Raw genomic sequence first — 14,992 nt, 5'->3', positions numbered from 1 at the left:
GATTTAGGTCATTCGGCTGGAACCCTTGTGAATGGGCTTAGAGTCCTCATAGCAGAGAATCCAAAGAGCTCCCTAGCTTCTTCCATCATGTGAAGACATAAAGAGAGAGTGGCTGCAAACCACGAGGCTCTCACCAGACACTGAGCCAGGTGAGGCCTTGACCTTGGACGTCCTAGTCTCCCGAACTCTGAGACATAAATTTCTGTTCTTTAGAAGCCACCCAGTCTGAGGTATTCTCTTATAGAAGCCTGAACTAAGACAACCGTGTAGGCAAGTGAAGGCCATTAAATCTTTATAAGAATTAATATGCTGACTTTGCTATTTCAGAAAGTTAAAGTGTAATGCGTAAGTAGTAGTAGCTGGTATTTGCTATGGATAAAGTATATTGCTAAGAACTTTACAAAAAACATTTAATTTTAAACGTAAGGTTTTTGAAATAAATAAAACCAGAATGCAAATTAGACATTTAGTTCCTAGATAGTTCTTTCAGTATTGAAAGACCAGATATACAAATGAGCAATAGCAAGACTGTATATGGCAACAGAACCCTAATCAACATAAGAAGTCCAGGGACCCAAACCACAACCAGACCAAAACGCCAAACCTCTGTAGCAACTGGCCCAGAATACTCAAGACTTGAACAAGTTTGAGTTTTATTCTTTTTGCTTCCACTCAGGACCAACCAGAGATACCAAATATGCTCCCAAACCAGTCACATAAGATGCCCTGCTTCTAGTTACCCTCCCTCCAGTTTCTCATGACAATGACCTCCCTTCGAGCGTATCTGAAATCTTCCCTTTCTTTCACTGTAAAACTTTCCCACTCACCTGACTGCCTCTAAGTCTCTGACAAGTACAAGTGCTAGGGACTGACTCCCTGATACAGGAAGTTCTGAATAAATATACTTTTTCTATTCTCATAGGAGTGGTCTTCGGTCATTTCTAGAGTGTGCAATAGCATGTAGCTTGTCTAGAGGCAAATATAAAAATACGTATAACATCCTTGAAAATGGGTATAAACTTCAATCAATTTAATCTAATTCAGGAATTTATCCTAGAAATTAGTATAAAGAATATAAAATTCTATATGAATATTCCTTGCTGCATTATTTATAATGTTAAAAAAAAGGTAGAGCCAACCAGTCTAAAAATAGGTATTTGGCTGAATAAATTGTGATAGATAATAGAAGAAAAAACAACTTACCTTTAAAAATTATTTAGTAGAAGTTATTTGTAGACATGAAAAAGTTTCCTCAGTATATTTTGAAGGGAAATGAAAACAGCTTATAAAAAACACAAATGGCAGTATCTCATTATTTTTCAAAAACCCATCTGCAGTGGTTTCTTCTAGATGTTTTAGTAAAGGATAGCTCATATTTTTTTCATTTTATTAGATTATTATTATAAGAAAAAATAATCTATTAAAATTATAACAATAGAACAAATGCTATCATTTTACATCACTGTTGGTTCAAATCAATTCATCCACTTGTAACTGTGACATTGTATGTGCTTTATATATATATACACATTTGCCTCATATGTTAAAACAGATTAGGAATTATAGAAATTTTTAAAGATAAGTCCATTAAAACAGCCTCTGTTCTCTTAGGCTATTGTATTTGAACCATCTAAAGCAAAGAAAACAGCAAAAATATTAGGTAAATATAAAAACAATAACCTCCTTACTGGCATTACAGAACTGACATGATAGTAAGAAACTACTGAGTTGTATTAAATTAAAAAAAAAAAAAAATAACCCAATCTTCAACCCAAAGTGTGTCCACACCCTTTCTCATGTTGATACCACCTACTTTGCCTCTGGTTCTGCCATGTGGCTTGGTTTGGACCAATGGGATGTTGGCAAGCATGTTGCAAGCAAGAGCTTGAAAGGTGCTTATGTGTTTTAATTTTCTCACTCATATTCTCTGTAATAGTCAGGAGAGTGTCATACCCAGGCTAGTGCTATTTAATCCCAGGGAGAGAACGAGAACCATGAAAAGAGGTATCAAATCACGCCAGTCTTGCCAACAGATACCACCTTCTGTTGGCTAAACAAGCCCCACCAAGATCCTCAGAGCTGCCTAGCTGACCACCCCAGACATGAGCAATATGTGACATGAAAAAGTTTCCTTAGTATATTTTGAAGGGAAATGAAAACAGCTTATTCTGTATGTGACTGAAGTACTGTGATTGTTAGTTACATAGCATTAATACACAACTAGGTAATGGACATTTAAAAGAGTTTAAATGATAGTTGGAACCCAGAAGATTAATTGGAATCTGAAACTTCATTATTTCCTGGGAGAATTTGCCAAATTAACTATATATATATATATATATATATATATATATATATATATATATATATATATATAGTTACCAAATATGGTTAATTAACGCATCCATCATCCATCATCTCACACAGTTACAATTATTTTTGTGAATGGGGAGAACTTTTAAAATCCCTCATAGCAACTTTTAAATATATAATACAGTATTATTAACTATAATCACAAGGCCACATATGCTTTTGTTTTGATATATTGAAAGGAAATGAAAGAGAGCATTAAATTCCAGGTTGTGTCCTCAAGGTGTGGTGGATGCTAAGAGGACATAGTAAGTGACTCTGGTGCTTGATAGAGGAAGATCAAATACCTCTTTGAAAAAAAGATAGCTTTCATCTTAGGACTCATAGAATTCCAACAAATAATTTTCTTTAAAAACAAATGAGTAGCTCAAAAGAAAAAAATAGAGTTGAGTACATTAGAAATATGGAATAATGAACAACCACTATAGAAAACAAAAAGTGGAAAAGTACTTGGAAATACATTCAATATTAGAATTCAAAGAAACAGATTTTAAAATAACTGTGCTTACTGTGTCCAAAATAAATAAGTACAACATTTAGAATAACATGAGTTAACAGAAACTAAGAGAAATAACCTAGCATTTTTTAAAAAGAACCACACAGAAATTCTAGAAATGAATACGATAGCTGAAATTGAAAATGCCAGGACAGGCTAAAGAGCACATTCGACATGACTATATGAACTTCTTTATTAAGATATACTTCTGGGTATAAAATTCTGTGTTAACATTTAGAAATCACATTAACAATGAATGACATCACCCAATATGTGGGCCTGTTTTTTGAAAACCCTCGCTAATTTGATGGATGGGAAATTGTATCCTATTATTACTGTAATTTGCATTTCTGTAATTCTTAAGGAGGTAGAGCATATTTTTATCCATTTAGGGCTTTTGCTTCTTCCTCTGTAAATTATTTATTGATATTTTCATGTATGTTCCTACTGCGTTATGTATTTGCTTTTTACTCCACTGTGAAATATATTTTACTAGAGGCCTGGTGCATGAAATTCATGCACGGGTAGGGTCCTAGGCCAGCATGGGTAGGGTCCCTTCCGGCTGCTGGAGGGGCTCTTCCTTTCCCTGGTTGCCAGCCGGGGCCTTCTTTCATTTTGTGCCGCCCCCTGGTGGTCAGCACACATCGTAGCGAGCAGTTGAACTCCTGGTTGGTCGAACTGCCAAGGGGACAATTTGCATATTAGCCTTTTATTATATAGGATACTATTATATTAACACTGTATGCCAAATATTTTCCTCCTGTGTATTCTTTGTCAAAAAAATATGGTTCCACAATTTCTGAAAGACCAATATTTTAAGAAAGACAGGGGAAAGTTACTGGACAAATGAGAAGTTTGTATTTTCAGCCAAATTGAAAATGGAAATGATGACAATGATTATACTTCTTTATCATAAAGCAATCAACAACTGTAGTGATTACCAAAGCCAGGACTTTTATAGAAACTTCATTCTTTTTTAATTGAATTTATTGGGGTGCTATACTATATAATAAAAGGCTAATATGCAAATCGACCAAATGCGGAACAACCGGAACAACCAAACAACTGGTCGCTATGATGTGCGCTGACCACCAGGGGACGTGCATGGAACATGGGGGGCATCGGCTGCGGCAGGATGGTTGAGCAGGTGAACGGGGATGCCGGACCAAGGTGGGGCACCAGTCACTGTCATCGGGGCGAGCCTCTGGCAGTTACTGAAAATCCTTTGCTCCCACGCACTGTGGTCCCACTCGGAGCTTGCACCTGCTGCCAACACTGGTCCTGCTCGCACCCACTGCCAGCGCCGGAGCCGCGGCTCGCACCCACTGTCAGTGCCCAGCATTGGCCCTGATCGCTCGGTGCTGTCAGCAGGTGCGAGTGGCAGCTGACAGCCCCAATTTCCCCTCAGAGCTTCTCCACCTCCCCTTGCTCCTGAGGGGAAATCGGGGCCAGCAGCCACCACTCGCATCCATAGCCAGCGCCAGAGCCACTGCTCACACCTGCTGCCAGTGCCCGGCACCGGTCCCAATCGCTCGGTGCCATCAGTGTGTGCAAGTGGTGGCTGCCGGCCCTGATCACCCCTGAGAGCTTCTCCACCTCCCCCTGCTCCTGAGGGGTGATGGGGACAGCAGCTGCTACTTGCACCCACTGAGGGCACTGGCCCCGCTTGCACCCACTGCTGGCATGGCCCCAATCATTTTGTGCCTTCAGCAGGTATGAAGGGGACCAGCGCCATCATGCATGCAATTGGCGCCGACAGTGGTGGGGGCAGTGGTGGGAGCAGAGCTGCTGGCAGACAGGGGACCAAGGACCGCAGCTGAAGAGGTTGGATGGGGATGGAGGATGGGCCGAGACCAGCCCCTGTACCTACCACAGCCTCATGGCCCACAGTTCCTTTCAAGGTGCATGAATTCGTGCACTGATGCCCTAGTTGGTTAATAAAATTATATAGGTTTTGGGGTAAAATTTTATGATACATCCTTTGTATACTGTATTGTGCATTCAGCACCCCACATCAAGTTTCCTTCCATCACCATTTATTACTCCTTCATTCTCAACCTCCACCATAAAAACTCTATTCTTTACAATGTTAAGAAATATGTGCAAGTTTTTTACTGTAGTGTATTTATCTAGACAATGTATCTTCTTATTTTTAGTAGAGTTCATTATTAAACAGATACCTAATAAAATATTATCAGAATAGAGAATACATTTTAAAACTTCATATAACTTCTAATTTAAGAAAACAATAAGAAATTCCAACACAGCAATTCAACAGATCTTCTGGTCTAGAAACTTTCCTAATTATTCACATTCCTTTGTTAAAAAAAAAATAGTGTACTTTTTCTTTTTGATCAATTTTATATGCTTTTCTATTTTTATGTATCTACTTTTCAGTAGTCATAATAGGAGCATTATTAAAATAAAATTGAATTTCATAACACACCTAAAAAGTATTTAGTAGCACTTTAAGTAGCATATTTTCCCATGTTACAAATTTATAATGGAAAGAGTGAATAGTATTATAAACACAATATATTATTATCAGTGTGGCAGTCTATTACATTGGTAGCTCACAATAAGCTATAGCTTGTATTCATATCCTAGTAAAATCCAATCATTTTGCTTTGGGGCTGTGCCTGTGGCTCACTTTAATAAACTGCAGTTAAATTGACAAAAAATATATAAAAATTGCTGGTCAAAGGTCAACCAGTTTTCATTGGTAAACTTTACAAATCACGATTTAAGAATGCCACCCTAGATAAATATCCTGAAGTTGAGACGTATGATTTACATATTAAAACATCAAAACCAGGTATGTTTCTGATTCAAAATAGCATACAAATGCAATTGTACTAGAAGATTTTGTTGGCTGACTTTATTTAAATTTGTTATGGTAAATAATACTTTTTTAATATGTAATGACTGAAATAACTTAGCAAAAGAAGATTTTTGTAAAAGATTTTTCTGAACGGCTCTTAAATAGAAAAAAAAAGAAAAAAACATAAAAAAAAACAAAACCTTACTGCTCTTCCTTGCTCTAAGACACAAACTGAGCCCACCAAGGAAGATAAACTTTTCAGAATCTTGGGGGCTCCAGGGAATGCAGGGATTTAAAGATATTCTGTGAGTGCTTCTCTACTCATCACTTAGCATAGCACAGGGCCTCCATTTAATTTAGTGGCAAAAGGGAAAAATGCTTTTCAGATGACAAGGTTTCCTAGCATGGTTTGGAAGTCACGAAAACACAAACACACACACACACATACATACACCTGCACACACATGCAACAATCTGATCTTGGGTCCTCTCTCTCCTGAGGAGCTACTAGGAAATTAGTTCACTAGACCTTTACCCATACATATGTTTAGTCTTTGTTGTTGTTTTTTCCAATACAGGTGCAGTTTATCGATGGCACCACTAGAGCAATACTAGACTAATAGTCATATTGACTAAGAAAACTAATGAAAACATCATCTAAGAACACTGTGCTGATAAACTGTCTCACACCATCTGGCTGGCAAATGTGCAAAGGTCTACTCAGCATGCCCTGTGCATGTCATCCTGTCTACCTTGCCAACGGAGCGAGGTGACTTACTCATGTATTAGTGTTTTCCCAATTATGAAAACATCCCCAAGAGGCTACTTTCCCCAAAGCCTCTTCTTCCTCATTGCATATGCATAGTCCCTGTAAATGTCAAATTCTCCAAAGAACACAAGTTTGTTTTTCTCCAGGGAAGCCTGTCTTCTCATTTCACCTTCAGCAATTAAGGGTTCCTCTCTTTTGCACGAGGCATGAAATTATGTATTAGCGAAGTAAATTGTTCTCAAGAATGCTAGGGACAGATGCTCATTTCTTATTGCCATCAGCTTAAATATATTAATTTACAGACCCCATGATATCATTTGCCAAAAAATCTGCATAATAAGAAATGAAGCAACAGATGAAAGACCTTTACAGTACTTCTAATCTGCCCCCATCCCTGAAACTTACTCTTCTACATGTCTTTGAGCTAGTTTATAATCTAGAAGATGCCAATTTTTCCAAAAAAATTGTTAAAAAGAAGCAAAAAGGGATAGTAGAATTTTCACTTCATTACAAGGACTCATGCATTTCCTGGAAAGGATACATACAAATGTTATCTGTGCTTCAATTTAGAAAGTAATTTTAATCTGCAAAAGCATCAAGTAACTGGACATCATAATATCTCTTTCATTTGGTTGCAATAATGGCAAAGAAATACATATGTTAAAAATAGAGCAATTCGTGAATTGTATCTCATTTTCAAACCCATGAAGCAAGCAATGTGATCATTCCTGAAATTAGCCAAATTTAACGCCTTCATCCTGACTTGCAATCCATTTTAAGCTGAGGAGAAACAGGATTGTAATGAAGCACATCCTTACATATCACTGCTACAAATCAGCGCCAGCCATGCGGAGTACTTCAATTAGAATCGACATAAAATCTCATGTTGCCCTATTCTGCCCCGAATCTCACATCTCAAAGCTCGTCTCACATATTGAAGTGGGTTTTCGGTGTGTTTTTGTTTGTGTGTTGTTGCTTTTCCTTTTGAGAGCAAGAGAGAGATAAAGGGAGAAAGGAACATCGATTTGTTGTTCCACTGATGTATGCATTCACTGGTTGCTTCTTGTATGTGCCTTGACTGGGGATCTAACCTGCAACCACAGCCGTGAGAATCCGGATGACACTTTAACCAACTTAGCTACCCGGCCAGGGTTTGTAAATGGTGGTTCTGATAGGGATGGTCTTCCACTTATTATACTTTCTGCCTTTCTTTCCTGTGCTTGGAGCACATGGCATTTTTGCTATCCTATAAGAGGACAAAATAGGTCACCGTTGTGATGCTTACACTGACTCTTCTCAGAAAAGTAAAAGAGGACCTCAGGTTGGTAAAGAGATGAAAAGTCTTAACTATGACCTCTATGGAGTGGGAAACAGAATCAGATGAGGTTGGATGTAGAAGAAATTTAAAAGTTGCTGAAAGTTTTGTTTTTGTTTTATAATCAGCTGGATTTCTCTTGGACCATTGTTATACAAAATTATTTTTTTTTTATTTTTTACAGAGAGGAAGGGAGAGGGATAGAGAGTTAAAACATCGATGAAAGAGAAACATCAATCAGCTGCCTCTTGCACACCCTCTACTGGGGATGTGCCCGCAACCAAGGTACATGCCCTTGACCGGAATTGAACCTGGGACCCTTTAGTCCTCAGGCCAACGCTCTATCCACTGAGCCAAACTGGTCAGGGCCAAAATTAAATTTTTATAGTAATGATTCATCTTGTCACATGTTTTCTAAATGGGTGCTTTAGGGGTATGTGCTGGAGTGATGGCTCTATTCCCGACTCATAAAGGGGCAACATAGAATTGGTACCACGGGCATGAGGGAAGGGACAACAGCTAGACAAAGGTAATACCTTCCTCTTCTGTAGAAAACAGTACAGATTTAATAGGCAAAAAGATTACTCCAAAAGTGTATACTGTTGTTGTTTTAAGTGAAATAAAATAGTACATTTCACAGCATCTGCCCCAAATGTACGACATATCCAATAGTCTGGTATAGACAGGTTCTTGGTTAGATCTTTGAGGAATGTTTTTGGTGGCCTAAATGTTAAATTCTAGCACCACCCAATTCTGTTTCAATCACATGTTAAAAAATCTGATTCCACACTTTCACAGAACAATAGACCTAAAAGGACCCCAAAACATAATTTTCAACACCTCAATAAAAACCCTAAGGCACAAAAATAGAGGCAAATGTAGAAATCATTGCAGTACATTTACTTTCTATTTCCACTAGCCATACTTCTTTTAGATTATTTTAACCTAGGGATATGATTTGGGGTTTTTATTAAAAACCTATTTCAGTTTCTGGGATATATTCTCCATTAGCCTCACACAGTGAAAGAGCTCTAACTTTAGGGGCCTCTAAAAAATCATTGAGTATTTATCAATTACAAAGGACTATTTTAGATACTTTGGTATGTTTATCTCATTGCATCATCATTATTTCTTTAAGGAATTGTGATTTATGACATTTCATAGGTGAAGAAATTAAGGGTCATAAAAATGAGAAAATTATTCTAGTCATATAGTTAATAAGTAAAGTTGTAATTATGTTTTCTCCCTTACTAAATTTTCTAGAATAAAGGCTTTCTGTTTTAGATATGTTAACCTTGATTTAGTAACTGTAATTTATTACAATTTATGTACAATATGAGATCATGGATTATTATACATTATTTCACCCAATTGTACTAATTCATTTCTTGGACTTAAATGTAGGAAATAACTATTTAGTGAATTAAATTGAATGGGATTTACACTGAAGATAGGGTTTTTAAATAAAGGAAGGATAAGAATTTTCATACTTTAGATAAAAATACTTCTTAATTTAGAAAATAATTTAATTATATAAATGTAATTGCTCTTGCATAAGCTTAGTAAAATAAGCAATTATTATTTGATATTCTAAGATAGTATTTTACATAAATTCTGAATTTGCCAATCTCAAAAATTAAGTGCTTATCATTTGCTATTCTAGTGTTTTATAGGAATTATAGATTTGCAAACTTCCAAAATTCAGGTAAGAAGTATTGCAAAGTGAACAACATTTTACTAGTGTTTTCACTGGGAGAAATATGTTTGCATTTCGTGGCTTTTAAAGATACAGCTTCCTCAGCCATATTGTTTGAACCATAATTAATGTCAAAGAAACAAACCTCACTGACTACTTTATCAAAACATATAAACTGAAACAATGCTTCTGTGTGAGTTGAAACGTTGATGAGGATTTTTTTAAAGTTTGTTATTGATTTCGGAGAGGAAGGGAGCGGGAGAGAGAGAGATAGAAACATCAGTGATGAAAGAGAATCATTGATCGGATGCTTCCTGCACACCCCACACTGGGGATCAAGCCCATAACCTGGCATGTGCCCTGACAGGGAATCAAACCGTAACCTCCTGGTTCATAGGTTGACACTCAACCACTGAGCCATGCCGTCGGGGCAAGAATTTTTTTAACTAATAAAATGATGGTCATTTACTCATATTTTCCTGAAGGAATTCACTTATTAAATCCACAAAGCCCAAAGAAATCTCTCTTATGCTGACACTTGCTACCTTCTATTGCTCAATTGCAAATCTTAACCTATGAACCATTTAGTAAATTTTCTCTCTGTTTCTCCATTTATTTTATTTCTTTCACCTACACAGTCTAATTTGACAAATCCAAAAATACAGAATTGTTTTTCCAGCAATAGAAATGCTTTCCAGAGAACGCATGGGCATGGGCAACACGGTGGTAATTGTGGGGATGGAGGGGTGGGTGGAGGTGAAAGAGGGCTTAGAGGGGATAAAAGGTGATGGGAAAGAACAAATTAAAATACTTTTAAAAAAATGTTTTCCATGTAGTGGACCTATTATTTGAATTATAGCAAAATTTGTATTTTACAATTCTATTTATATAGGTCTTCATATAAATATAAGATACACTCTTCTAATTTATTTAAAATTTCTAGAAAAAATAAAGATATTAGTTTTATGAGATTTTTAGAGGCAATAAATTGGAAAGGTTTAGACCAAGTTAAATTTTCTTTTACATAAAAAGTGATTTTCAGCCCTTTCAAAACCATGTGTGCCATAATGAAGCTAATGGTAGGAAAATATGATATTCTTGACAATAGAACTTTCCCTTTTTTATATATTATATTTAGCACTTTCTCTTTGAAACATACCTTATTGTCATTTGCTCAATTCCCAATGACATTAAAGCGCAGGCTTAAGAAAGAATATTGTAATTTAAGAGTTTTTGTGCATGAGAAGTAGTGTATAGTTATCAAGAATAAAACTCTTTGGACACCTGAAGGAAAGTATAGCTATTACAGATTTCGCAAAGGCAAATGCCAGTTGAGTTTTTTTTCACATACCTGCAACAATTCAGTAGTGTAATTCTGAAGTCAGTCTTGGTGCATGGAAATCACTTTTATCATGAAAGATAATTATGATTGTGTATTTCTCACAACTTCTCTAGATAGGAGGGAGATAAAAATACAATTAAACCAAGATAAAGATTAAATTATGAAAAAATTAAATCTTGCCATCCTGGTTTATGAGTTCTATAAAATATTTGTATGGGGACAAGTTATTTAATTATCATAAGGAATTGATGACTTAGGTTAATAAAAAAAAACTAAAAAGGAAAAGGCATGACTTCTGGAAATACAATTTCCAAAATAGTATTTTGCTGGATCATTTTAAATCTTGAAATTTATAATATTATTAAAGGCTAACATCATTATTTTTTAGTCATTAGTCCTAAAGGATAAAAATAACTTTTGGTTCAGTTGGAAATACCAGGGCATAACGTTATCTCTTGTATCTGAGACCACTATATCAATGTTTCAAATACTGGTTAAAAGTAATACAATTGCTGCCCTGGCCAGTGGCTCAGTGGTTAGAGTGTCAGTTCTCACACCAAAGGGTCAAGGGTTTGATTCCTGGTCAAGGGCATGGAACCAGCAGTCGGACATCCCCCTCACAATCCGGGACTGCTGGCTCCTAACCACTTGCCTTCCTGCCTGCTTGATCACCCCTAACCACTCTGCCTGATGGCCTGATCACCCCTAACTGCCTCTGCCTCAGCCCCCGCCACCATGGCTTTGTCTGGAAGGACGACCAGAAGATGTCTGGTCTAATTAGCGTATTACCCTTTTATTAGTATAGATGTTAGCTCATTCTTTTTTCTTAAGTGGGTTTGTTTGCAGGTTAAAATCTTAATGAAAGATAATATCCTCTTAAATGTCCTTCTCCACAGTGATCATCTGTAATTATAAGCTTGAGAAAGACCTCTATTAGCAAATTTCCCTTAAATTTCAGAGAACAAGTTATCTGGGATAGCTGATTGTGAAGTGCAATGCTTTGATTCACTGTCGCTTCAAAATATAACAGAAAGTTTAAAGCCAGTAGTCTTGGCAGCATAAATAAAAGTCTGACTTTCATACTCTATCCAACCAAATACAATCAATACAATCAATCAAGCCTGTCCATCCATAAAATACTGTTTTAAATTTTTGTAAATGTATATATTTGTCAAAACATCTTCCATGTTGATAACAACCTCACTGAAACAAAATCAGTTTGAGATAAGTGTTATTTCTTGAAAAGGTGTCTCTCATTTTCTCAGGTAAGTATTGTATAAGCTACTGTAATAGGACCAATTACCTGAGGCATATTAAGAAGCAATGATGCATAAAACCTTTCCCAGTATCAAGTTCAGAGAGGACAAAAGGTGAATCCATTAATGTGAATGTTAAGACAAATGAAATAGAAAGTCACAGCTGTTAATTATGCAAGAAAAACAAATTAGAGTTTGTTACACTTTTAAAATTTTTCTTAAATTACTCAAATATAAATTTTGTCAATATTGTTTCTGAAGTTATATCAAGAATGTGTTATATATATGTAAAAACAATAAAAATGGAGAACCTAATGCTTGTACTTTGTTATATTTTGGATTATGGATGTCCATCGATGTTATTGATAGTCATTATGAACAAAGAAGAAGGAATGGCTATCTCTCTGCTAAATCATCAAGGAACATTGCTGCAGCTCACAAGAAGAAATAATAGATAAATTTTTGTTCTTTTGGAAACTGGTGCTCACTATATTAATCTCTATTCTATAAAAGAATCTCTAACTAAAAGGAAACTGAATTTTCCTTTTAGAGAGTTACAATTTTTACACTTAAACATTTGTACTTATGTTACACATCAACTTATTTTTTCATTTACAGGTGTTAAGAACTTTACTCCAAATAACAAACTTCCATAACTCCCTATTATAGAACATAAACTTAAAAGAAAAATGCACACACATTTTCCATCACTACCTAGGAAACCTTGTTGACTTAGCAGACTGATTACAATTGAATTTCAATCAATTAAACTCATTAAGAGTGAAACAGTTTCACTGTGTTGATAATATATAGAATATCTTCAAGATCTTTGGTCAAAATCTTTAAGACAAAGACACAAAGTTTTTAGATATCCTTTTAGCAGTTTTATTAAGCATTTAGAGTTCCTTCCTAAGGAGCTCATCAAAGGAAGATGCTGCCAATAACTATGCCCACAGGCACTACATCATTGTCAAGGAGACCATTGACCTCATCTTGGACCAAATTCGGAAACTGGCTGACAGGTGCACAGGTCTTCAGATCTTCTTGTTTTCCCACAGTTTTGGTGGGGGAACCGGCTCTATATTCACCTCCCTGCTGATGAAATATATCTGTCGATTTATGGCAAGAATTCCAAGCTGAATTTCTTCATTTACCCATCCACCCAGGTTTCCAGAGCTGTAGTTGAGCCCTACAACTTCATTCGTACCACCCACACCACCATGGAACACTCAGATTAGCCCTATTGTGTCCTCCATCACTGCTTCCCTCAGGTTTGATGGAGCCCTGAATGTTGATCTGACTGAATTCCAAACCAACCATGTGCCTATCTCTGCATCCACTTCCCTCTGGCCACATATGCCCCTGTCATCTCTGCTGAGAAAGCCTACAATGAACATCTTTCTGCAGCAGAGGTCACCAATGCTGTCAGCCAGCCAGCAAGATGGTGAAATGTGACCCTCGCCATGGTAAATACATGGCTTGCTGCCTGTTGTACCGTGGTGACATGGTCCCCAAAGATGTCAGTGCTTCCACTGCCACCATCAAAACCAAGCCCAGCATCCAGTTTGTAGACTGGTGCCCCAGTGGCTTCAAAATTGATATTAATTACCAGCCTCCCATTGTGGTCCCTGTTGGAGACCTGGCCAAAGTACAGCGAGCTGTGTGCATGCTGAGCGACATCACAGCTACTGCTGAGGCCTGGGCTCGCCTGGACCACAGGTTTGACCTAATGTTTGCTAAGTGAGCCTTTGTCCCCTGTTATGTGGGTGAGGGCACGAAGGAAGGAGAGTGTTCTCAGGCCCGTGAGGACATGGCCACCCTTGAGAGGGATTATAAGGAGGTTGGTGTGGATTCTGTTGAAGGATAAATTATCATTTCTTTCAGTCCTGCAAGCATGTCATATTCAGAACGTCAGGTTCAACAGTTGACAGGTGTTAAAGCTTTCTGGTTAGACTGTCTTCACTTTTATCTGTGATCATGTCTGTCATTTTCATGCGTACCTATAAAAATATTTCCTCACATCTCAAAATAAGAGCACTGAGAAATAAATAAATACTCAGAAAGCTGCCATAATTTGTTTCCTTGTATAATTGCATTTAAGTTTTGTTCAAGGTGTCTACCAAAGGCTGATACAAGAAACAACCATGGTAGACAAACAAAACATGGAAGGTTCTTTTTCCAATACCTATAAAGCTGGAATGTATTATCACATCAGCCTGACTTTGTCCTATCTATGATATCAGTCTTTTAGTATCCGTCTAAGTTTTACCTATATTTAATTTCTTAATTGTAATTTACACTGATTATCTGAATAACTATAGCATTTCATTCATTCCTTGTGTGCCCCCCCACACATCTCTTTGACTATATATATACATAGTATACAAAGAATAGACTAAGATGGATGTGGGAGGTCAGAGAATTATAATATAGTTGGCATTTTTATTGTCATTAATCCTATATTTAATTTTATATAAATAATCTTCCACAATGAGATTATAGCATTTAGAAACAGTGATATTTTACAATTTTCTTTTATTCCCCACAACTCTTATCACAAATATTCATTTGATTAAATTCCTTAAATTTAAAAAAAGGAAAAAAATCTGGAAAAATATAAAGCTGATTTCATCTCTACTGAGTTCATGGGAAAAGAAAGACTATTAAAAACACTAGTATCATAAGCCAGAAGATAACATGATTTCTAGGCTGAAATCATTCATTGTCAAAATGCCAGAAAAATAACCTCACTGAAAGGTGTGTGAAGTATAATCCTTTCTTAAGGGAGTATCAATAATGGACAGCAAAAAGATAGCTGTGATTTTTTTTTAATGTGCTCATTAAAACACTCACTTAGATGAATTCCAGCCAGATGACATAGTGTAGCTCTCAGGGGTGTTCTCATTCCAAACACAGAGGGTCTACTT

The 14,992-nt window shown here is 36.6% G+C and overlaps 1 pseudogene; it reads left to right on the top strand.

Annotated features, from left to right (window-relative positions):
* Positions 1 to 4,023: 4,023 nt before the first annotated feature.
* Positions 4,024 to 13,932, top strand: LOC139011382 (tubulin alpha-1B chain pseudogene; annotated as a pseudogene).
* Positions 13,933 to 14,992: the final 1,060 nt, after the last annotated feature.

This window comes from Myotis yumanensis, unplaced genomic scaffold (genome assembly GCF_028538775.1).
Source record: "Myotis yumanensis isolate MYYU_CA2020_CCGP unplaced genomic scaffold, mMyoYum1.0.hap1 SCAF_5, whole genome shotgun sequence".
Classification (NCBI taxonomy): Eukaryota; Metazoa; Chordata; class Mammalia; order Chiroptera; family Vespertilionidae; genus Myotis; species Myotis yumanensis.
The sequence above is the reverse complement of the archived record's forward strand: the minus strand, read 5'-3'. Positions and strand labels throughout refer to the sequence as shown.